Below are 26,142 nucleotides of genomic sequence, written 5' to 3' on the forward strand. Positions count from 1 at the left end.
GTATCGATCTGTGCCTGATGTTGTTTTCTGTATAGACATTTAAAAGACCATGACCCTACCGATGTTAATTGGTATGACGGAAGAAGTAAAATTTTTGCGGAACAGATTTTTGTATGCTGTGTCCGTGTCAGATACATAAGGTGAATTGTTATGATTATGGGTTATAAGGGTTTCTAAATGACAAATTATTAATTATGAATGTATTTTTATATAATTGATTATTACTTTTCGGTCTTGTTTGACATCTGTAGTTGAAAGTTAATTGTTTTCATTTGATGTTTAGTGAATGCAATTTGCACATGTTACCAATATCTAATTCTTGACATCTCTTTCCTGTCTCACGATATATCAATGTCATTTACTCATACTTGTTATCAACTTTATGGTTAGATCTTAGGATCGTGTTCTTTGAATTTGTTATGCTTAGCTCTACCTAATTTCAGTGTTGTAAATTAATGTCATACGAATTCCCCTGTTCTTGCAATTTAATTGGTTGGTCAGTACGAAAGTGGGCGGAGTTGTCAAAGATTAGATGTGAGTGAGTTTGTATGTGAGTCAATTTAGGAATTACCTTTGTAAAATTCAGTTTGTTCTATCTACAAAATTTGTTCTAAAATTATGTTTGTGAAATTCATATTTTTGGACTTACAATAAATTCTAAAACTTTATACCTGACTTATCAATTTGACAATTTATTACATGGTGGAGAATCTAAATTTTTTTTTTCTTTGGACTTTTTATTATTACGTCATGGATTATAACAGTTCTGAATGTTTTGGATTTAATTCCCCAAATCAAACCATTCTCGAAATGCCACCAGTTAGTCAACCAGTGACCTCACCCGTAGCGATTTCTGCTAAAATTGAACTTACTAAATTTCATGGCTACACAAGCGAAAATGCCCAGAAGTTTCTGGAGGAATTTGAATCGTTCTGCACTTTGCAGAATTTGAAGGACAATAGCAGAGTGATAGCTGCGTTCCATTTACACCTGAAGGGACCAGCACTTGTGTGGTTTACTACACTGGAGGCGAGCGATAAACTTTCCTGGACAGTGGTCAAGGAGGCTTTCAATGCGCAATACCTCAGCAGATCTCTATACGACCCAGCAATCATTGCTGAATCCGCCATATTTGACGCTTTGACCCTCCAGCCTGGGGCCCCCATAGAAGGCTTCCACAGCCAAGTCCTGGAAAAAGGGTCCAGACTGGAGAAACCAGAGAGGGACCTTACTGCAAAATTCATCAATGGACTCCCACAACAACTGGCATTCTTTGTCCGAGCTGCCAATCCGAAGAACCTTCAAGCCGCATTCCAGCAGGCCAAACTCGGAGAGGCTTATGGATATCGCCAGTCTACGGCTCCAGTTTCGGTCGCTGCCGTTACACCCAAGGAACCCTCCGCAACCTCTACCAACATGGAAAAGCTTTTGTCGCAGCTCGTTGAACGAATGGACCGCCTAGAGGCCAGGGACCCAGAGAGGAAAGCTGCCCATCGCCCAAGACCAGCACCAGCCCACCCAACTAGGAATACCCGATACGTGTGTTACAATTGCAATGGCCCAAACCATCGACAAGCTGAGTGCAATTGGAACGGAAAGGGACCCCGCGAACCATCCGTATTGTGCCAGATCTGTAAGCAAAACGGACACAGTGCTGCGGCCTGTAAAAAGGTCACCGTTTCGGGAAACTAACCGCGCCCGGTCTGCAAAAGGCACCCACAGCCTGTGGCGGTGAAAGTGATAGTGCCAACATTTCAGATTGTGAAAATGTGTTTTGTGAAAGTGTAAATAGTGAAAGTGAATGTGATGAAAATAGTGCTGGAGAATTTATGTACATGCCAGTCAAGATCCAAGGTATGCAAGTTACTGCACTGTTAGATACTGGTAGTAGTATCAATATCATTTCCAAGTCTCTCTTTGATAAATTACCAGTTAACAGCAAATCGAATTTTCGATCGTGCAGTGAGCAGACTGTCAAATTGGCCAATGATCAGTCTGTTTGCGTCTTTGGGACAGCCAGTATCTCAGTGCAGACATCTTGTTCGTCTAAAGTACATTCAATTTTTGTATATATTTTAGATTGTGCATCTCATCCTTTAATACTTGGTACTTGTTATTTGATTTCTAAAAAGATTGTGTTAGATTTTGACAAATTTGTAACTTTTAGAGGTCAGTGCAAATGTACAAAAGTTAGATGTAGATCAAGTTTTTCAGTGCCACCCAAGTCAGAAATGTTCATCAGTGGCAAAGTTAGCAAAACCAAAATGATAGGTTTACCAGGTGTTTGTTCTGTACATAATTTGTTTTTGAGAAAAGGGTTACTTCTAGTGAAATCAGTTGTTACTATTTCAACAAACGGCTCAGTCCCCCTTAAGATATTGAACCCTGGTGATGAACCTGTGTTTGTAAATAAAGGATCAATTCTGGCTCATTTCAAACCACTTGACAATTCGTTCCATATTCAAACGATAGACTTGGACAAAACCCCCGTCGAGTGTGCAAACGTAACTTTATCTGACTCCAAGTCAGCTCCAACAGCGAATACTCATTCCAATGAACAATTTTTGCTGAATTTTAACTTTGACGATGAATTGAGTGTCAGCGACAAAAAGTCATTAACAGAGTGTTTAATTAAAAACAAATCCTTGTTTGTTACAAAGGAAAACCCTGACATAGGTCGTACACGTGTTGTAGAACATCAGATTCATCTTAAGCCCGATGCGCAACCAAAACATCACCGACCATACCGATTACCACCAGAGAAGAAACAAGTGTTGCGTCACCAGCTTGATGATCTCTTGAGACAGAATATTATTGCACCTGTTCAAGAAAGTGAAAATGTCCCTATCACAAGTCCTATTGTGTTAGTATCCAAACAAAACAAACCAAAGGGGAAGTTAAACAACTTAACTAAAGATCAGTGTTTGTCATACTACAGGTTTTGTTGTGATTTTCGCTACCTGAATTCTGTGACGCAAGAGTTCCGATACAATATCCCTGACTTACAAGAACTTACAGAATCATTTACAGACAAAGTGCCGAACTTGATCTCTTCCATAGATATGAGCAAAGGATTTTTCCAGATGCCTATCTCTGAAGATTCATCAAAATACACAGCTTTCAATACTTGTTATGGCACATTTAAATTTCTACGACTTCCCATGGGACTAAAAACCTCACCAAATAGCTTCCAGTTGTTAATGGACAAGGTCCTACGTGGTCTTACATTCAAGTCGGTATTGTGTTATTTGGACGATGTTCTTATTTGTTCCGAAACTTTTGAGCAACACCTTGCAGATCTTCAGGAAGTTTTTGGTCGTCTTCATTCTGCAGGACTTAAACTTCAACCATCGAAATGTCATTTTGCGCAACGCAAGTGTGTTTTTCTCGGACATGCGATATCTAAAGATGGAATTCAACCACCTACCAACAAAGTTGAATTGATTATGAACTATCCCCCTCCAACTAACATTAAAGAGTTACGGCGAATCATGGGACTATTTAATTGGTTTAGAAAATTCATACCAAATTATAGCGCCATTGCACAACCTATACTCAAGTTAATGAAGAAAAATGCCAAGTTTAACTGGACTTCTGAACAAACATCAGCATTTAATGAACTCAAGAAGCTCCTGAAGAATTCGCCTGTTCTCAGTTTTCCTCGTTACGACCTGGAATTTCGACTTGCAGTGGACACATCATGTCGCGGATTGGGATACATGTTATATCAAATCCATGAGGACGGTAGTTCAAAAGTTGTCAGATTTGGTTCCAAAGGACTCGCGCAATGGCAACGCTCCTATGGCCCTACAAAACTTGAGCTTTTAAATATTTACGACGTAGTACATGTAGTATATCGATCATGACTATGGTGCTTGTTTGTTTACGCACAGGTCTGGTACAACCGGCGCGTCGATTTACCCATATGGACCCAAATGGAACCCAAATGGAAACAAATGGACCCAAATGGAAACACAAATGGACCCAAATGGAAATCAAATGGAATATTAAATACGTATTATCGTATTTTAATAATTATTTAAAATGATGAAAATAATGAACTTACAGTTACAAATGGATTTTAAAAAAATTATTTATCTCTAATGTTGTATTTTGAAGCATGAAGTTTTGATAGTATTCTATATATCGGCAAAACTATTTGGGGGTAGGGGCTGGGGTTGTGGCTTGTGGGTTGGCATGGCATCCCCCCCCTATCCGTTCCTACAGCCATAAAAAAATATCTAATACTTCAGTTTTGTATTCAAGTGTGTTCAATAGTTATTACAAATAGAATTAAATCGCATTTTTAAAAATACAAATCAAGAAAATAATGATATTAAAATATTCTCTTTTTGTTTTAATTTTATTATTTTCTATATTTTAAATAAGTAAAAACTTGAGAATACGATATAATATATATATTTTATATTCCATTTGGGTCCATTTGATTTCCATTTGGGTCCATTTGATTTCCATTTGGGTCCATTTGAGTTTCCATTTGGGTTCCATTTGGGTCCATTTGGGTAAATCGACGCACCCGGTACAACCAGTATATTTAGCTTCAATTACCAATAACCTTCATAGATTTTTTTTCCTTCCTAAAGTAGTTTTATTTAGCTAAAAAATAAAACATTTCATGACCAGACTGTAACTTCTAGAATAGAAGAATAAAACCGGACATTTCTGGTGTCAGAACATGATAAAGGCCAGATTAGTAAAAATACCTATCTGTGCCTAACACATGAGGTGGTGTTTAGTTACTCAGATTAAAAAATGGAAAGACATATTTTGCTTAAATTGTTCAAATGCAGAAATGTATAAACTTTCTCTGCTTTGGATGGCAGATGCTTTTTAATTATTTTAACCCCTTTTATAAATGATAGACAGTGGACCTTTACTTGCAAATCTTTTGTCTTTTTGAGATAACAAGCAAATTGTAAAAAGTTGCATTGAAAAAAAGAAACAACTTTAGGATCAAGTGACAAAAAAATAGGGTCAGTTGGGTAGCAGGAAACAAGACTATTTTTTGGCCTTATGTAATATTTATGCACCTGTAATAAATTTATGTATGTATTTGTTTTATGCTCAAAAGGGCCCTGATTATAAACAGATATCATATTCATAGATTATAAAAGAAATATTTAATACTACAGGTGAAGCAAGCTATGAACTAGACAGTGTATTCAGCTTTCTCTGCTGAAATAATGTGACCAAATCAAGTGTCACCTGGAAAGAGAAATGTCAAGGGTGCTTTTTACATTAACTCCAAAATAGCCATTGGTTTGTATTTTTTTCTTTCAATTTACACTTGCACAATCAGGGAAAATCCAGAATTTTTTTTAAGGGGGTGGTAAAAAGGAGATGTTTTATAATACATGTATTAAAAATTTAAATTTATGATTTTTAGTCCTTGTATTTTTAATTTAAACACCATAATGTACATACAGTATTATTGTATACATATAGAAGCATTTTCTTAAGTCAATAATTTCTCAAAGATCATATTAATATTTCAGGAAAGTTCAAGCCAGATCTGCTACAGCAAACTGAACATAAAGTGGCATACTTGTGTGTCAGGAAACGAGGAACATGTATGGCTGGACTGAGAATCTAATCGGGGATTCCTGCATCACTACTTACATTGTACATGTAGGTGTTCTATTGACTTAAATACATGTATGGTCAAATATTTGTGTATAAACATATAAAAAGTCATGTTGTAAATTGAATTCAAAACTGAATAACCAAAAAAAATTGTAAAATGTAAAGATGTTTTCTAACTTGAAAGAAATTGTTTCAACTAAAGCACCAAAGAATTGGTATGATAATATGAAGAAGTCAGTATTGTTAAAAAACTTGTAATTGACATGGTTTTTTAACAATATTGACCTCTTCACATTATCATAGCTAAATTTGCAAAATAAATCAAAATTGTTAATAAATTCTACATTTTTTTTTAAATAGATCAAGCTATTTACTTTATTTTATTTTCATCATGTTACAGATCCCATGGAAATATAGGATCCTTGGCTAATCAAGTGTCATCTGCGGTGTTACAAAAGAATATTGGATTTATATCAATAAGGTAATTAGGGACAAAGCTGAATTAAAAAAATGGAATAAGATGTAAAAAGAAAAGTATTTTAATTCCACATAAAATAGTTAGGTTGCTAGTTGTATATGCATTGGTATGTCACTGACAGGTACATGTATTTTTTTATTTCCACAAAAGCTTGATCCTTTGGTATTAACTCTTGAACAGTTTGTGCTGAGTCTTTGTATTTCACGTTTATTTCTTTTTCTTTAACCCCATGGTCTTGGCCTTAGAGTGTGGCCTACATTTAGAAACTAAAATATTTGATCTTTATCCTTATATACCAGTTTGTTTAATTAAGACAATTCATTAATCCAAATAATTTCCTTGGGAGCAAAAGTGCCCAGATTAATGAGGCTGACTTTATATGCATTTAATTAAAAAAATTCATCAGGGGTTCAAAATTCCTCAAGTCCGACGTCCCGGACTAACAAAGTCCGCATCCGGACTCGGCATTTAGAATTCGCCAAAGTCCTGGGACTTGGCTATATTTCTTGTTTATCTTTTTTTTTTAAGTTAAAAAAATGACCGTAAAGCAAAAAATAAAGCAAATTCTCAAATGTATTAAGTAAAAATAAGGGTTTGTGGGCGTTAAAATACATGTACCTTAAAACATTACGAACATTTTGAAAATACAATTCGTCTTTTTATTTTCCGTTGCGGTTAGACTCTTGCTTTTACGCAATTCCTCATGTTTCCTCCTATATGACAAACGACAATGAGTTTGTTAAATTTCGGTTTTAGCTGTGACTTACAGCACATTCTAATTTCTATTTATTGTAACAGATGGTTTATTCAGTAGTGAGTATTTGTAAAAGTTATTGTAATGTACCAATAATCTATCAGTCTGGTATTGTGTTGAAATACTCATGTATGACTTTATGACAGTTTATGGAGGAAAAATAAAACATATTAAATACATATAGTCTTTATTCATTCAATGCAACAAATGAAAATTAGTTATAAGTAACATAAATTTAATAATGTATAGGTAAATATGGACTCTGAAATTTCTTCCTCGGACTTGCCTAAAATTTACTCTGTAAGTCCTGGACTTGACCATGACAAAAAAAAATTTGAACCCCTGATTCATGACATTATATAATAAAAAAAGGTATCTCAAAAGTGTCTTATATTCATATAGACATACCGGTAGTCATACTATGTTTGTAGTGTAAGAAAGAAGTAAAACCTGTATTTTCATTCTTATTGTATTAAGATATTTTGTTCTTTTCAGAAAAAGAACAACCAGAAGGAGACGGTAAAGAGGAACAGGCATATCACACCATAGGACGTGCTTAGAAATCTGAATATACAGAGTGAATTTTGCTTGCTGCAGATCCTAGTGAAAGAACACCTTTGTTGTATTGACCTAAAAACAACGGAATTGTCAGGATCATTGAACATGACGCAACTGGCTGCATGCGATGGCAATAAAAAATGCATACATTTTTACATTGATCTTTGTTAGCCAATAAGACAAAAAGCAAAATAGCAAGTTTATCCTATTACCGTACATCATGAGTTTAAAAATTGTACAGTATCACATACAGTTTATGGTGGGATTCCTCTAACTTTCAAGAATCTGTTTGCAAAATCTATACTTTAAAGTTACAAATCATTACCTCTAATACATTGTATGTTTTTTTTTTAAATTATTACACTATTTTTGTATGTATGTAATGATAACCAAATCACCCAATTTTCCCGCACTTTTTACCGTGTATTTAGCATTTTTTTACCATGCTTTAGTGTATTAATATCTGACAACTGATGACCAGGCAGTCTTCATTTAACAGTGTAATACATAACACATTTTTATCTGAATATTTTTAAAACAAGGATAACATGCCGTGGATTGATTCTGTGTTCAAAACTTCATAATCACTGGGTGTTCTATTTATGTTGTACATGTATTTGGAATAAAAAAGGAATTGTTAAAAGAAAAGTGAAATTAATCATTCTATTGTTGTCAAAGGAAGATAATAAAACCAGTTTACTTATGCACAGAATTGGTCAAAACATATTGTCATTGATAATTCATCCAAGAATCAAATGTATAATAAATCTACAAAGTCAATTTGAATGATATCAAAGAAAGTTCTTATCTTTTTTAATATAAGTGCAAAAAGGTCAAGCAGGGCAACATGTGTCCAGGTGTACATGTATAAATTGTTTTCTGTGATATAGAATGTAATTTAGAAGAATATTGCTTGGAATTTTACTCGTTTTCTTTGAAATATTTTGATTAATTCTACCTATCAAAGTCAATTTGAACGATATAAGGAAAACTTCTTATCTTTTTTAATATCAGTGCAAAAAGGTAAACCAGGGCAACATGTGTCTAGGTGTACATGTATAAATTGTTTTTGTGATACAAAATGTAATTTAGAAGAATATTACAAAGAATTTACTCATTTTCTGTGAAATATTTTGATAAATTCTTGATAATCTCTCTTAGTCACCATATTCTTCAAAATTGCATCCTTCTAAAGGAAGGGGGTAGGGTAGGGTGTAAGATAATAAACTTGTTCCAGGTTGAATTTAAACCCCATGATGTAGTATGATTTTTTTTCTAAAATTTAAGACACTTATAGGCTAACTATAATATGCAATAAAAAAAGAAATTTGATGGGTAATTTTTTTCACAGTGGAAGCAGAAGTGTGAGTCTTCGCACAATGAATAGGCAATATTTTAACCTAATTTGACCATGCATCTTGGTAAATGTAATTTTGTTTTTTGCTTACAATGCTTGATAAATTTAAGATTGATGTCAAATATTAATCCATACAGACAGATGTTTGAATTCATATAAGACAAATGATAATTGATACAGCAATAAAAGATTTACAGCCCTTTTCATATCATATTCTTATATTACTTTACCCTGCTTTTTCAGCTCTTCGGTGGTTGATGAAGGCTATATTAAAATTGTCAAATTTCTCTAAAACTAGCCGGATGACCTGCCTTGAATTTTTGATATGATTTAGAACAAGGACTCGACACAAACATATAAAAAATTCAGAAAAATTCAATGGGTAGTTTTTTTGTTGACAAGCTATCAATCTCTACCTTAATTCATATAATTGGTGATTTTAAGAAGCGTTGGTACCAGGAAAACAATTTAGCATTATTTGTTTACGTAATTAAATTTAATATTTTGTTAATTATTTGATCAATCAATTACTAGTAACTAAATAAATTTATAAACAATGTACTGTGTAAATGTATGCGTGTGCATGTATTGGAATGGAATTGGAGAAGGCAATAAAATAAAAAAAAGTTGAATGAAAACATTTATGCATTTAAATTACAAGTGAAAACATTCCAAAGAAAATTTATCAAAACCCTTTAAAAGTATACAAAATACGACAGCGTTTTTAGGGGTTGGAGGGTTGGGTATGGAGGGTTGGGTGGGGGTATGAGGATGCAGTCACTAGCAGGCCTTACAGTAGGAGGCTATTTCAATTTGGGGGCACAGCCATACATTTTCAGTCGGGGGCACTCTCAACTACCAAAAATCCCATGACAAGTAAAACAAAGGCATCAGACATTTTCATTGGAGGGACACAAGCATACTGCATCTTTTTTTATGCCACCCTTCAAAGAAGAGATGGCAAATTGCTTTGTTGCTCTCTATCGTCAGTCTGTCCGTAGGTCCACCATCAGTTTCCGTTCATTCTCTTCGCAGAGGTAGCACATATTGAATTGAAATTTGGTATACAGATTTATAACAAGAATATCTAGGTCAAGTTTTATATTGAGTACGATCAAGAGAAAGTCATTTTTGACAGTTATGCCCCTTGGACTTAGAAGAATTCCAATTATTTGGGGGAGGAAGCATAAATGTTTTACAGACATCTTTTGTTTCTGTAGCATTGAAATAAATTGGCAACGACTTTGCTGTCCGAGTAGAATCTAAGAATACTTTGTTACTATTTATACTTCAGTAGGAAAAATTGTAAAAATATGTTGGGACAAAACTCTATATAATTATAAGTACAAGTTAATCATTTAATACCTGTATATTGCATCAAACTCTTGCATGTACTGGTAGTCGCCAGTGTTAAAGGTGGAGACGAAACATCATTGGAAATGATTGTATTAAAGGAAATCTATGATTAAAGGTGAGTTCCTCTTTCCCTCTAATTCCGAGAGAGAGAGAGATAGAGAGAGAGAGAGAAGGGAAGGGAGAGAGCTCTAAGGTCAAAAATAAACACAGATGCTCGACATAAGTGGTTGAACTTATTACTTGATAGATTCCACGAGGGTTACTAATTACCTTTCACTTTCACTTGTTAATCGGAAAACCTATTTGGTGAGAGTGTGGAGGCAACCAGTCGTACGTAACTGACTAAAGGTCAGACGTCTGTATTAATTATTCACAAGGAAAAAAAAGAAACTACACTCAAGGATTGCAAATTGAGATAATGAATTTGGAGATAATTTTCAAAATAAAAATGTTAGAAGACAGTAAATTTGAAGATTAGGAAAATAAAGAGTATGGCACAATTTTGTCATCAACTAAGTTTCATTGTTGACAAACATAATTACTTTAGTTATATATCGTTAACGAGCCTAACATAAATATATGTATCCCTTATCAAGTATGAGTGCAAATGGTGTTTTCATCTCCCGGTATAATATTCGAGCAAGCTTTAAGTGCAACTAATCTTTAAGATTAAGGGGATTTAACAGGTCTTTTTCAAATGTTTTAAAATGAAACAAATGGAGATAACAAACAGTATTAAAGATCAAAAGTCCATAAAACAATTCAAAATAGGACCAGAGCGAACTCGGGCCTCAAAACATCAGAAGTGGGATCAGATGCCATGGAGGAGTAAGCATCCCATCCTCCGTGTGCTTCTTCTCATGATCGGGAAATAATGGAAAATCCGTATCCGTCATCAATTCGGTGTAAAAAATATAGACTAAAAATTGGTATGAAAAACGTCAGTCAGCATTTGACTCAATGATAAATTGCATTTGCTGAAAAAATGAAATAAATAAAAATTAAAAATAAAAAATTATATCATGTCTATTAAAGTAAAATAAATGAGTAAAACCTCATAGATTTTAAATGAAATATTTATTATTTCACAATAATATAAAATGTAAAGATTAATAAGAATAGTCGCAAACAGGTGGAATTTGAACATCAAAGGAAGTTGCCAATGTACAGCTAAATAAGCTCCAGAAATCCAGGCATCCATTTCTTGTTTGTGTCATTTTTCCTTCAACAAAACACTTGCAAATAAGCTGATATCACAAGACTTTTATTTACAATAGTCTCAGTCATCATTTAGCCAATTGAATATTCCTTTATATAACCATTTTTTTTAATTATACCCCACGCAACTAGTTGCGGGAGGTATAATGTTTTTGACCCGTCCGTCAGTCAGTCAGTCAGTCAGTCAGTCCGTCAGTCAGTCCTCTTTTTTTGTCAGCGCAACTCCTCATAAACCGCTGCACAGAATTTCGTCAAACTTTGCAGGTATTTAGGACACAATGTGTAGATGTGCATATTACCAGGAAATTCCGATTCCATTATTTTTTCTGGGAATTTCCGCACTTTTTAACTTAGGCATTTGGCCATACCTTGAATATAGAGATGAACAGTTTGTCAGCGCAACTCCTCATAAACCGCTGGACAGAATTTTGTCAAACTTTGCAGGTATTTAGGACACAATGTGTAGATGTGCATATTACCAGGAAATTCCGATTCCATTATTTTTTCCGGGAATTTCCTCACTTTTTAACTTAGGCATTTGGCCATACCTTGAATATAGGGATGAACAGTTTGTCAGCGCAACTCCTCATAAACCGTTGCACAGAATTTCGTCAAACTTTGCAGGTATTTAGGACACAATGTGTAGATGTGCATATTACCAGGAAATTCCGATTCCATTATTTTTTCCGGGAATTTCCACACTTTTTAACTTAGGCATTTGGCCATACCTTGAATATAGGGATGAACAGTTTGTCAGCTCAACTCCTCATAAACCGCTGCACAGAATTTCGTCAAACTTTGCAGGTATTAAGAACACAATGTGTAGATGTGCATATTACCAGGAAATTCCGATTCCATAATTTTTCCAGGAATTTCCGCACTTTTTAACTTAAGCATTTGGCCATACTTTGAATATAGAGATGAACAGTTTGTCAGCGCAACTCCTCATAAACCACTGCACAGAATTTCTTCAAACTTTGCAGATATTTAGGACACAATGTGTAGATGTGCATATTACCAGGAAATTCCGATTCCTTTATTTTTCCGGGAATTTCCACACTTTCCAACTTAGACTTTTTGGCCATATTTTGAATATAGAAATGAACAGTTTGTCAGAACCACTCCTCTTAAACTGTTGTATATAGTTTCTTTTATCCCAAAGAGTTTTGCCTATTATTCAAGAAAATTTCTCCCCTCCCCCAACCACTTCAAATTAATGTTTGGATTTGTATAATGCCAAGAAAATTTGATTCCATTGTTTATCTAGAAACTTCATTCCACATTTAAATGTCCTCATATGTAAGACATTTTAATGTGAAGATTTTTTTGCAATTATTGCCCTTATTGATCTATACTATGTATTTAAAAAGCTCTGTGCCTTTCATTATGTGTTTCACCATTAAGTTTTGGGGAGCGTGGGGTATGTGAGCTAGCTCACTTTTTCTTTCATTTTGACTGTATTCTTACACCATGAATCAATTGATTAAAGACGGGAATGTTCATAAATCGACGGAGCCAAATCTTCCCTGTCGTTGACATAAGAAGGTAAATTTGTGAAGAGTTATGAAATTGAAAATATGTTTTATCGTTGGGTAATTTGATTTAATTGTTTTAAGTTATAGCAGACAAAATTCAATTCAATTCAGAATCTGCAGTTTTAAGTAAAGAAACAACTTTATTTATGGTAAATAAGCCGAGGCACACGTAAGTTTATGTTACTGGGATTTCAATAACATCGATCGTTTGATGCAAGTATTACCTAAATTCTATGGTCGTAATATTGAGCTTCTTAACATATATATAACCTTTCACTAGTGGTACATGGTGTACATTGGGTGGCCTTTTTCACAACAATCATTAAGCTTTTTTAGATACTTCATTTGACTACGGAACGGTCAATCTATATGATCAATTCATGAATAAGTCAAGGTAGGTATTACTGTGGTAAGGATGTTTTACCCGCCCAGATCCCTAATCCCATCCCTTAATTTCTGGCGGTCCTTGTTTGTAATGCTTGCGTAATATTTTACATCGATAATTGTTTTGTCTTGTCAATTTTTATTTTTTTCAGCAAATAATAAGATTTTAAGTCACATGTGTATGCGAAATATGAAATATATGAAATGCAATATTTTTTTTGCCCATCAAGTATGTTTTATAACATATCTAAATCAAACAATGCATTTCGTTAAACAACCAATTTAAAAAATATATATTCTCACAAATAAAATATTCAAGACTTGGTTACATGGTTGTTGAATTTGTTATCTTGGTCTTTAGTCAGCCATATTTATTTATAACTTTAGTTATAATGAGATGCTAACGTTGATGTTCAACATTTACTTGTCGCATATCTGATGTGATTTTCTTTGATCTTTCTGCGGTGATATATCCCATATCACATATGCGATATAATACTTTCCACGCCCCTTCATATATCACTGAAGGAGGCAGAAATCAGGTCATGAGACAAAAACTGATTTTATTCATAAGTTCTTAACTACAGAAAAATGAACATGTTATAGCTATTTCCTAGCCTTTAACTAAATCAAAATACACGTATTTAACTCAGTTGAAAGTTCCCAGTCGTTCAAAAGATTAATCCATTTTGAAAGTTACGGTAAAAATTCCCAAACTTTATATAGTTAAACTCCTTGATATTTGTTTCTGTGATTTCGTATTTCTCGAGTGTCTGGCTAAAGATAAATCGTCAAAATCTTCAAACTCAATTAAAAAGTCAAAGTCAAATTTACTAAAAACGTCCGACATGTTGGAAAGCTAGCTTGAAATGAATAATTTATTGAATCTTAAGTTCATGGCACGCTGAATATTTTTTTATTGAATTTTGACACTCTCAATGAAAGAACTGCGAACGATTGTATTGTTCTCCCGCCTACCTCTAAGTCAATTTTCAAAAGTTAACATATTCGATGAATTTTTAATAGATTTTAAAGATAATTATATGGATTTTCATAAAACATTACTTATTTAAGAAAACAAAGAGAGATAACTTTAAAATTTTGGTAAAACTCGTGTTTTTCACTAAAGAAATCAACGGAAAACGGAAAATATTTTTAAAACATCTTTCCCCCCCGTGTCACAAAAATTCCTTTTTACAGGTAATATGGAATGTTATTTCACAAATTCATACCAAAGCTTTTTGTTTGACACGGGGGGGGGGGGAACATATGTTTATTGACAAAAAACGATAAAAATGCTTATTTTCCACCAATTTCAAAGCGATTTCCAAATGAAACATTATATTCTATTGATATATTTATATTTTATTTATTTGCCTAAGACATAAGAAACGATATAAAGAACATTTAATCATATCCAAGACTATTTCAAAATATGGTGATGCTTGAAACTATGACTTCAATGAAAAAAATCGTCTACCCCCCTTTTTTCAAGAGCTGGAATTATGGATAATTTACCCTTAAGCGCTGGTATTATGACAATTCATAAATTACCATTGAACTGTTCTTTGTATTAAACAAAGATTTTATGGCCAAATTACTATTTCAATTGAATTAAATGGCTCCAAAATGTAGGCGGGAATCGAGAGTTAGCGTGCGTATTTCTTTACGTCATCAGACATGCGACAAGTTGCTTACATCATAGATGCCTCGTACTATTGGTTATATCGTTTTCGTGGGGCTTGGAAATCTCGGGCGCTCCGCGCCCTCGATTTCCACGCCCCACGAAAACGATATAATCAATACTACTCGGCTTCTATGATGTAACCTATACATACGAGGGTTGATCCAAAAGTTCGTGGAATTTCTTCATATCTTATTTATTTTTCAGTGGAATTGGTTGAAAATTACAAATAAAAATATAGACACTTGATGAATATTTTAAATTAAAAAACATTTTAAGTATCTTTGATAGTAACTTTATGGCAGTTGCCATAGAAACGGTTGTTAGGAAAGGCGGGGGAGACATTAACGCGTTTATTATCATTTATAATCTTAATTCGTGAAATAAGAATTAAACCGCCCTGTGTGGTATAAAAACGAAAACTATGTCATTATTATGATTGTTTGATCTTTTATAAACCTGTGTGTGAGAGTTTTACTGGATATTTAGTTTATAAATTGATGGTTTATTGTTCATCTCTAAGTTGTAAGATAATGTAAAATTTCAGTCAAGTCACACGTTTTGTGAAAATCCCGGTAGCACTCTATCTTAAACGCGTGTATCATTGACATAGGCTTGGGGAAAATGCATTTAGTTACTAGTTTTCCAGTGGCATAAGAAGTTTAAGAAAAATAGAATAGGTATAAAAACGAAAACTATGACATTATTATGATTGTTTGATCTTTTATAAACCTGTGTGTGAGAGTTTTACTGGATATTTAGTTTATAATTTGATGGTTTATTGTTCATCTCTAAGTTGTAAGATAATGTAAAATTTCAGTCAAGTCACACGTTTTGTGAAAATCTCGGTAGCACTCTATCTTAAACGCGTGTATCATTGACATAGGCTTGGGGAAAATGCATTTAGTTACTGGTTTTCCAGTGGCATAAGAAGTTTAAGAAAAATAGAATTTCCATGGACATTGATAAAGTATGTGGTCGCTTTTTAGAGTCTCTGTTTACGTGCGGATCCCCCTAGACAAATTAAAAGCGTTAATGGACGTTGTTGGCTGTGGCACTGTTCTTGACATTGTTACTGAAGTTGGAACATCATATGGAAAGATGGGTAGCTTTTTTTTAAATATGAGTAAAAAATGAAGATAAGTTGGCATGGTTGGTGCAAGAGGATGCCCAGGATTTTCTTGAGAGAAAAAAAATGGAGAAAAGGGCAGCATTTTGTAGAATTACGTATTATAATTGGACATTTGGGCGAGATGCTTCTATAACGTGACGTGACATATCTAACTTGACGCTACGTTGAAGTCTCCCCCGGGTTTCCCAACTATCCATTTTCAGAAAGCTCGTGTGACCTTATTGATAATTGAAAAGTGGCGAAATTTTCCAATATTGTTGCATTATAACTTTATTTTATGAATATGCCTGTTGCTTAATTTCATCAAATCACGATAAAATTTTAGAAAGAAATTCCACGAACTTTTGGATCAACCCTCGTATATTCAGGCAAGATACGTTGGATAGATGTTTACTTATGAATTTTGCTTTGCAACAGATGAATTTAAGTTATAATGATATCATTACTTTGTTGTAAGGTAAATTCAGAAGTACAGCTACTTTATAGAGCTGTGACCAACTCAAGTTTACATGAAACGCATCCTTAACTGATTTCTTTAGAATTAATAATAAAGTTTAAGCATGTTATATACTATCGACAGAAGATTTAGTTATCGGATAGCAAAAGTATTAATTTCTTTTAAAATCCTTTGTCAACGACCGAAAACATACTTTCTTTTACCATAAAACTTTTCAAACAATTGTAAACATTACCTGTCAACATATTAACTATCAGAATATGTAAAGAGCATCTTGATAAAAAACGGCAGAGGTATACGAGGGTTGTTCGGAAATTATTGAGACATTGTGTACATATTTCTTTTTAATGAACGTCTTTCGGTGAAAATACGCATATACGTTTGACAAACACCAAGAATTCGTAAAAGCAAAAAATATTTTACAAATTTTAAATTTTTTACCTTTGATGGTCGATAAATATGTCAATGGTAGGAGTACCCGGAGCAGTCATGAAATCAGATCTTGAAAGTATGTAACAACAACGTTCAAACCCACGGTGGACCCATAATAAAGGCGATCATAATTTAATTTATCTTTTAAATTTTTCAATTTTATTTTATCTGCATGCTGTATAAGTTTGTTAGAATTCTGATCAGAAATACGGAGAACATTAACAAAATTAGGCGCAATGAAGAATTCTGATAACGACGAAAAAATGGAATTTGACGTCAAGGCGGAGCAGCGAGAGACTTAAAATTATGTGTAGCGGTATCTAAAACTCTTTTCCAGACTGACCAACCTGATCAAACAATAACAACAATACTGCAAAATATGTTAAAAGATTGTTATTTCATTGGTTTATATTTTTTCTGACCAATGATTCAACCACAGTAAAATAAAAAGCTCCGGACGACTATCAATTTTGACCTAACAGGATAAATAGCGTTGACCCGCGTTGCGTAAATCGGCACTGCATGATGCAAAGTCATCCTGCATATATGACAATAAAAAGTTAACACTGATGAAGCAACAGCACATATTTTTTTAAAATCGTCTAAGAAAAGATAAAGTTTGAGTTTTGTAATACTATATATGATAACGAAGAAAAAAGCAAACGCTTCCCGATCGTTTCAAATGTGAAAACATCTCCGGCTGACATGACGTTAAAACGACGTAGTGATGCTGCTCCAGGTCGATAAACATGTGCATGTTTATAATTTCACCAGAACTTATCTAATTTTCCTATGAATTAGAAATTTTGCATATTTGTTTTATTCTTTCATTCTAAAATGTTGACAAATTTTCCTTAATTTATCTCTGCTCTTTATCACTGTGTAGAAACGGACTAGGGTAAAGTGCGTTACCCTACCCAGTCAGCATTCATATATTGGCCCAACGTTGGTAGAGTAACGGTCTGTTGGTTCAAGGTTGGTGTTGGTATAACATGATTGGGCCAACATTGGGCCAATGTTAGACATTATGCTCTTGGTGGCAATATCAGCATATGTCAGTTATTCATTGTCGGGCCAATGTTGGCCCTATGTATCTTAATCTCACATAAGTTGTCGCAATAACATACATTGGTTTTACATTGTTGAGCCAACATTGGCCCAATGTATGTAATTTTCACAGAAATTACTATCTTAAACATTGGTTTTGCATCGTTGGACTTACGCTGGCCCAATATTGAATACTGAACATAATGAACATATGCAGGTGTACAACGACTGGGCCAGCGTTGGCACAATGTTTCAAACTTAGCATAAAATGGTTGGTCTCGTGTAGTTGGACCATTATTGGCCCAATGCAAATTTTTGTCATTTGAAGATACTCAGTATACTGCAACAGCTGGGAGGATAATTTTACTAAAAGGTTTATCATTTATGAGTTATGAATCAGTATACAAATATACATTAAATGTATCCTATAATAAGTTTATAACATTAATTTTGTTATCTGGCTTTATCTTTGAGTGCTTTACCTATACATTTTTAGTTGGACCAACTTTGGCCCACTGTGTCAAATGTGTACTGCATAAATCATGTAAATATGTGTTTATTAATTTATTGATTAAATGTTGTGGTACTAACGGTAAAAAAATTGCATTTCCTTAACAGACACTAGTCAATCAGGTACATATCTCTATATTTTTATGCCAAGGTATAAGGCTAACACAGCTGGTCCAACGTTGGCCCAACATTTATATCAAGCAAGTGTTAAATACTATACCCAACGATTTTCTCTTTCCCTCCCTGTATCATGCATACACATATATCATAATGTTGTGTAATTTTGATATTAAATAAATCTTCATGGGTTTCATTGGATATCATTAACGTATTATATATCATATTGGGGGGAAAATACATATGCATGTATATCTTGGCTATATGCATGAATTTATATTGTTGCAAATTATAAAAAAAAATACTGTTTCCCTTGTAAAAGCCAAAAAGTAATACTGCATACAAACGTATCAATTTAAGAATTTTAAAAGAAATTCTTGGATGTCGGTCGAGAACATTGTAGAAGACACATTATGTGTAAAGCAAATGTAGCATTGCAGCTGTACGTGCTATTCTGCTCTTTGAAAGATGTCACTCCCAGGAGGGCAATAAATTAAGTTTTTGAGTTAAATAGAGGTCAGCTTTCCTCGCGCGCAAGATGTAGAGAACAAAAACAAAGGACTGAATTTTGTTTGAGGATAGACGCGGTTAAAGCAAAATGTGTCATTGTGAGTATTTCTGATTTTTTTTTTGTGCATGAGTATTTTAAAAGGAAATTTTCTATCAATGATAGTAACATAGTGGAACAGATTTTGATCTACAATGTAGCAAATTCGATCTGTACATGTATGCATATTCCTTTCATATTATATGTGATTTTTGGTTTAAATTTTTGTATGTGGGATAAATCTAAACCCTTGTCCTTTAAAATAGAAATGAGTAAAATATACACACTGTAATATGTAATAATGAACTCATTAAACAGTGTTATAACGCGCAACGCTCCATTTTTAGCTCTACTGGTCAGAGACCAGAAGAGCTTATGCGATAGTAATGCGTCCGGCGTCCGTCCGTCTGTCTGTCTGTCTGTCTGTCTGTCTGTCTGTCCGTCTGTCTGTAAACAATTTTTCAAAATGCTACTCCTCTTACAATTTTAGTCTGATTTCAGTATTACTTGGCACACAAGTAGACTACACTAAGATACATAGAATAGTGCATCGGTTTTTAATTTCGATGAACGGTGTTGCCATGGTTACTAAAAATAGAATTTTCTGTGAAATTCCTTAAAAACGCTACTCCTTCTACAGTGTTGATCTGATTTCAATATAACTTGGTACACAAGTAGACTACACTAAGATACATAGAAAAGTGCATCGGTTTTTAATTTCGATGAACAGTGTTGCCATGGTTACTAAAAATAGAATTTTCTGTGAAATTCCTTTAAAACGCTACTCCTTCTACAGTGTTGATCTGATTTCAGTATAACTTGGTACACAAGTAGACTACACTAAGATACATAGAATAGTGCATCGGTTTTTGATTTCAGTAAACGGTGTTGCCATGGTTACTAAAAATAGAATTTTCTGTGAAATTCCTTTAAAACGCTACTCCTTCTACAGTTTTGGTCTGATTTCAATATTACTTGGCACACAAGTAGACTACACTAAGATACATAGAATAGTGCATCGGTTTTTAATTTCGATGGACAGTGTTGCCATGGTTACTAAAAATAGAATTTTCTGTGAAATTCCTTTAAAACGCTACTCCTTCTACAGTTTTGGTCTGATTTCAATAGAACTTGACACACAAGTAGACTACACTAAGATACATGTACATTGTACCTAATTCTGTTTATCGCTTTTTAATTTCGATGAACAGTGTTGCCGTGGTTTCCTAAAATAGAAATTTCTTTGAAATACTTTCAAAATGCTACTCCTTCTACAGTGTTGATCTGATTTAGATATAACTTGGCACACAAGTAGACTACACTAAGATACATAGAATAGTGCATCGGTTTTTGATTTCAGTAAACGGTGTTGCCATGGTTACTAAAAATAGAATACTCTGTGAAATTCCTTTAAAACGCTACTCCTTCTACAGTTTTGGTCTTATTTCATTATAACTTGGCACACAAGTAGACTACACTAAGATACATAGAATAGTGCATCAGTATTTGATTTCGATGAATGGTGTTGCCAACGTTACTAAAAATAGAATTTTCTGTGAAATTCCTTTAAAACGCTACTCCTTCTACAGTTTTGGTCTGATTTCAATATAACTTGGCACACAAGTAGACTAAACTAAGATACATAGAATAGAGCATCGGTTTTTGATTTCGATGAACGGTGTTACCATGGCTACTAAAAATAGAATTTTCTGTGAAATTCCTTTAAAACGCTACTCCTTCTACAGTTTTAGTTTGATTTAAAAATAAGTTGGCACACAAGTAGACTACACAAAGAAACATAAAATAGTGCAATGGTTTTTGATAAATACAAACCAGTAGAGCTACAGTCTCGACAGAGACTTCTGGTTGCACATGCATGGGGGAACGTGGGGAGGGGGCGATCCTTGTTGATAGAGACAAGTGCATATATGTATAATCTTTATAAGTGATATCATTGTCATGTAAATATATTTCCTTGTCTACAAGCTTTGAATTATGGTGCTATAAATACTATAATATTAGTTCCCTTAGACCAGTATTCTGTACTTTCAATAAGGTCTCAGACAAAAAATTCCTAAAAAATTGTGCAGCGATCTCGGGTCTTTCCGATACTAACCGGAAAAGTCCAAGAATGTGTGATTCCCAAATACATTTATAAATTCTTATTTCTGTGTCTGATACATTTTCAATTTTGTAAATATTTTTGTAAATAATCATATGACATTAAACCGACCCATTATAAACAGTACGAATAAAAATAGTTGAATTATTTATTCAATATCATTAAGCATTAAAATCACATGGTACTTTTTAGGTAAGAAAACTAAGAACGATTAGAGGTGACAATACGAAACAAAGTGTACGGAGAATTATGAGTTCCATGATAGACATCAGTGTTGCAAAGAAAATGAACTGGCTAGGGAGGGATGATAATTAAGAGAACGTTTTCCTCTTTCTCATTGAAAGATGTGTTGCTGAGTGAGTATTTTTTTTACGTATCTTTAAAATATTATTTTATACTCCGACCCAAGATATACTGATCTTGGTTTGTTTGTTTGTATATGTGTGGATCGACAACTTACAAATTTCGTTAAACATGAAAAATATGTCTAATTGTCAAAGATCAGACATGTGTCAAGGGTAATGCACCAAAGTCACATTTAATTTATTGAACTAAGATTACAATTTTTTATACTTTTGACATTATGTTTCACAAATATCTTGTCATCAAAATGATTGCTAGTAAAGTAAACCAAAAACACATTTGTATTTTAATTTGTACATTAGTTTATCTATAAGTTTGTGTAATATAATGTTTAGAATATTTTAATCCAACATAAATTGTGTAATTACCTGTAAATACCGAAACAATATTTTTCTATCTTACTTCTAAGGGCAGATCACTCTAGTGACATAAAATTACCTTACAAAATAGATCTCTGTAGTATGCAGTTTTAAGTTATAAAATAACAATTTTTTTTTCACATAACAAATAAAATCACAGTATCTTATTTTGACAGTAACTGTGAGAAAGAATGGATGTTGCAAAGATGCAAAAGACAAAGATATCGAAGATGCTGAAAAGGACTGCATGGTTACGATACTCTTGTGATATGGATGGAGGAAGGAAGGAGAGGAAAGGAAACAAAAAACGACAGCAGAATAGGAGGAGTCCAACCGATGAATGGCTTGAAATGACTTTGAATTTTTTGGTATTTGGTGAATTATCATTATTACCCTTTGACTTTAATTTAGTTTTTAATTTTAATTTTTGATTTAGTGTTTTTAATTCATGTAAATGATTAAATTAGTAAACCGTATCAAATTATCTTATTCTTGTTATTTCTCCCACTTACTGGAAATTAAAAATATGAGTCATTGGTTGAGAACACTGGGTCAACGTAAAACAAACTCTGGGCCAACGTAAAAAGACGCTGAGCAAATGTGAAAATAACACCGGGCCAACATCAGAGAAACAATGGGCCGATGTAAGCTAGAGGAACGCTGGGCCAATGTAAAAGAAACTCTAAGCCAACGTAAAAGACACATTGGGCCAATGTAAAAGACATACTGGGCCAACATAAGTCCAATATTTGTAGTTTAGTACGTAGGCCCAACATGTATCCAAGGTTGGGCCAACATCCATGTAATCGGCGTCTTATGTTGGGCCAACGTAAAGACAATACGTTGGCCCAACATGAGCCCACTTTGCACTTAAACATTGAACCAACATTGGTATGCAACGTTGGGCCAACAAAATGAATATTGTTGGCATTACATTGGGCCAACATATTGATGCTGAGTGGTTAGTCCAAGATGGCGATAGGCAAATACGCTTCGATTAATCTGCACTGAGTTTCAGCGTTATACAGACTTACATTATAAATTTTGTTGTTTAAATTGAAATATTTTATTCAGAAGAGCACAGCGTTTGCGAAAAGTTGGCATGAAATGAGCTAATTAAAGCCAGATTGCGGGTACAAAATTTCAGCATGATTAGGGTAAAGTAAATTTTTGACTAGGGTAAAGATTTTCTGAGCTCGTTTGGTGACTAGGGTAAAGTAAGTGTAAAATGTCATTTGCCTTGTTTCAGAACCTAAAGGATCCTATTTTGAGGGATGTTTACTACTTCTAGGCAACTGATCCTACTTCTGGAATTTGAATTTCCAGGGATCCGTGTTTTATTCCCTGTTCACAGATTTATATTGTTTGTAGTTTTCAGTGATAGATCACTGTTCGTTATCTTCACCTTTTCCATTGAGCATGAGACTCGGCAAACACTTTAGGTCGTTTCTTAAATCATTACACAAAACACCATGAAACTGAAAATTTCTCATTTTGAAATAAACCGAGTACGTGCAATGGCGAAGTACTACTTTTTGAGCACAGGCACCTGACGTTACTTATTTTCTTTTAATAAAAAAATAAATATACCCCTACCTAATAATAAACCGGTTTATTATATTAGGTAGGGATATATTTTTTTTATTAAAAGAAAAATAAGTAACGTCAGATGGTTTATCATTAGATAGGGGTATATTTTTTTTATCAAAAGGAAAATAAGTAACGTCAGGTGCCTGTGTTTTTGCAGTTAGTTTATAATCCTCTGTATATCTTGAACATAACAAAATGAGTAGGAAAAACGGCGCTCTTTCCTCTTTTTATTTAGATGCGGCGAAAAAAGTCAAACATCCTTCGATCAATTAAGGTATACAGAAAAGGGGGAGATTGATTGATTGATTGTATACTGTTTAACGTCCCTCTCCAGAATATTTCACTGATATGAAGACGTCACCATTGCCGGTGAAGGGCTGCAAATTTAGGCCTATGCTCGGCACTTACGGCCTTTGAGCAGGGAGGGATCTTTATCGTGCCACACCTGCTGTGACACGGGGCCTCGGTTTATACGGTCTCATCCGAAGGACCGCCCCATTTAGTCGCCTTTTACGACAAGCAAGGGGGTACTGAGGACCTATTCTAACCCGGATCCCCACGGGATGAAAAGGGGAGAGAAAGATTATATTAATTAGGTCTTTCCACCTTTCTGTGGAAAGACCTATTGAAATTGTTCTGTTTATTATTATTATTTTTCCGCCAAACGTGTTTTTGAGTTTCAAGATTTATCGAAAAGATTTATAGACCATAAGAATGTACTTTGTAAATGATTTTCGCAGTTGACCCTGCGTATATGAACTTTGACTCTTAAAGGAGTTATTGCCCCTTTTGCAAGAAATGCTTGTTATCGCTACTCCTCCGAAACCGTAAACCGCAGAGATTCCAAACCTTTATTAATGTCTGCGACTACTTGAAAGGATCTTTGGATCTATTCATTGCGAAAGGATTCGTAGACCCCTACTATGAGTCATTGCCCCTGAAAGTTTTTGAATTTTACAAATAATGAAAAATTTTTAAAACGAGAAGTCGTAGAGACATGGGACCAACTGCATAAGATTCACTGACCTTTGTCCTTAAAATTTATGCAAAGGTCAAAGGTCAAGGTCATTCCAAAAATGAGAAATTTAGGTCCTTTTATATCTCTTTTGTTTTTCAACATATACTTAAAGTCTTTGCAACATTAATATGTCCTCTTAAAACTATTTGAAAGATTTCATTCTTGTCCCCTAACATTAACTCTTTTAAAAGTTATTGCCCCTTACGCAAGAAATGCTTGTTATCGCTACTCCTCCGAAACCATAAACTGCAGAGGTTTGAAACCTTTACCAATGTCTGTGACTACTTGAGAGGACCTTCGGATCTATTCATTGCGAAAGGATTCGTAGACCCCTTCTATGAATTATTTCCCCTGAAATTTTTGAATTTTACAAATAATGAAAAATTTTCAAAATGACAAGTCATAAAGACATGAGACCAACTGCATATGATTCATTCAGCTTTGACCTTAAAATGTATGTAAAGGTCAAAGGTCAAGGTCATTCCAAAAATGAAAAATTTAACAATTTTTATATCTCTTTTGTCTCTCAACATATACTTAATGTCTATGCATCAATAATATATACTCTTAAAACTGTTTCAAAGATTTTATTCTTGTCCCCTAACATTAACCCTTTTAAAAGTTATTGCCCCTTGTGCGAAAAACCTTGTTATTGCTACTCCTTCAAAACTGTAGACTGTAGACACACCAAACGTTCACTGATGTCTTAAGGGTCTTTAGGCCTAACTTCACTGTATAGGTGCAAAATCTGATCTGATGACCCTTTATATGAGTTATTGCCCTTTAACTTCTTTGTACTTACTATTAAACCTTATAACTAGAAAACTATAAGTTGTAGAAGCATGCAGTAAATTGCATTTTGACCCTTGACCTTTGACCTTGAATATTTTCTAAAGGGCAAGGTCATTCCGTTTTTTTTAAATTTCATTTTTTCTATGCTTTAAGACAATTTTGGTTTCTTTTTCATGGAATTTAATTTTAAGGAGTCAGATATAAAACAAATTTAAAATTTAAAGAAGGTGGAAAGACCTCTTATTGTTCTGTGAACAATAAGTCTACTAGTTTTCAATTTCTTTTCTTTTCTTTTCTTTTTCTTTTTTTTTTTTTTTTGCACTGACGTGTGCATAATGGCAAGAAGTGGGGTGTTTGTAGTATTCTTTCACTGGAAGTAGTATAAGGAGCCTAGATGGGTGGGTCAACTGAGTGCACTTTTTGGGCTGTGGGGGATAGGTGGGTCAACTGAGTGCAGCCCCTGGGGGGGGATAGGTGGGTCAACTGAGTGCAGCCCCTGGAGGGGATAGGTGGGTCAATAGAGTGCAGCCCCTGGGGGATAGCCGGGTCAATTCAGTACATATAATCCCCCTAAATACGGGGGTGTGTTTACACTGTGTTTACATTATACTATATACGCTGCTGCTACTACCATTCATAACGCTGCTACTGCGATTTTGGCAGCGAGTCAAGGGATTTGATTATGACGTCACTCATTCACAGTGATTTTCCGAAAACTGAAAAAAAAA

The 26,142-nt window shown here is 34.0% G+C and overlaps 1 long non-coding RNA gene across 3 annotated transcripts; it reads left to right on the forward strand.

Moving 5' to 3' along the window:
* Positions 1 to 24,179, forward strand: LOC134244919 (uncharacterized). Of its 3 annotated transcripts, XR_009987327.1 has the most exons (5): positions 1 to 140; positions 5,154 to 5,280; positions 5,517 to 5,649; positions 6,005 to 6,085; positions 7,332 to 7,482. It is a non-coding gene; the product is annotated as an uncharacterized LOC134244919 (long non-coding RNA). The 3 variants fall into 3 exon arrangements; XR_009987326.1 differs by lacking the exons at positions 1 to 140; positions 7,332 to 7,482 and adding an exon at positions 23,879 to 24,179 and having other exon boundaries at positions 4,913 to 5,280; XR_009987325.1 differs by lacking the exon at positions 1 to 140 and having other exon boundaries at positions 4,913 to 5,280.
* Positions 24,180 to 26,142: the final 1,963 nt, after the last annotated feature.

Source organism: Saccostrea cucullata, unplaced genomic scaffold (genome assembly GCF_032062105.1).
Source record: "Saccostrea cucullata isolate Sc308-1 unplaced genomic scaffold, CSIRO_AGI_Scuc_v1 ctg365, whole genome shotgun sequence".
Classification (NCBI taxonomy): Eukaryota; Metazoa; Mollusca; class Bivalvia; order Ostreida; family Ostreidae; genus Saccostrea; species Saccostrea cuccullata.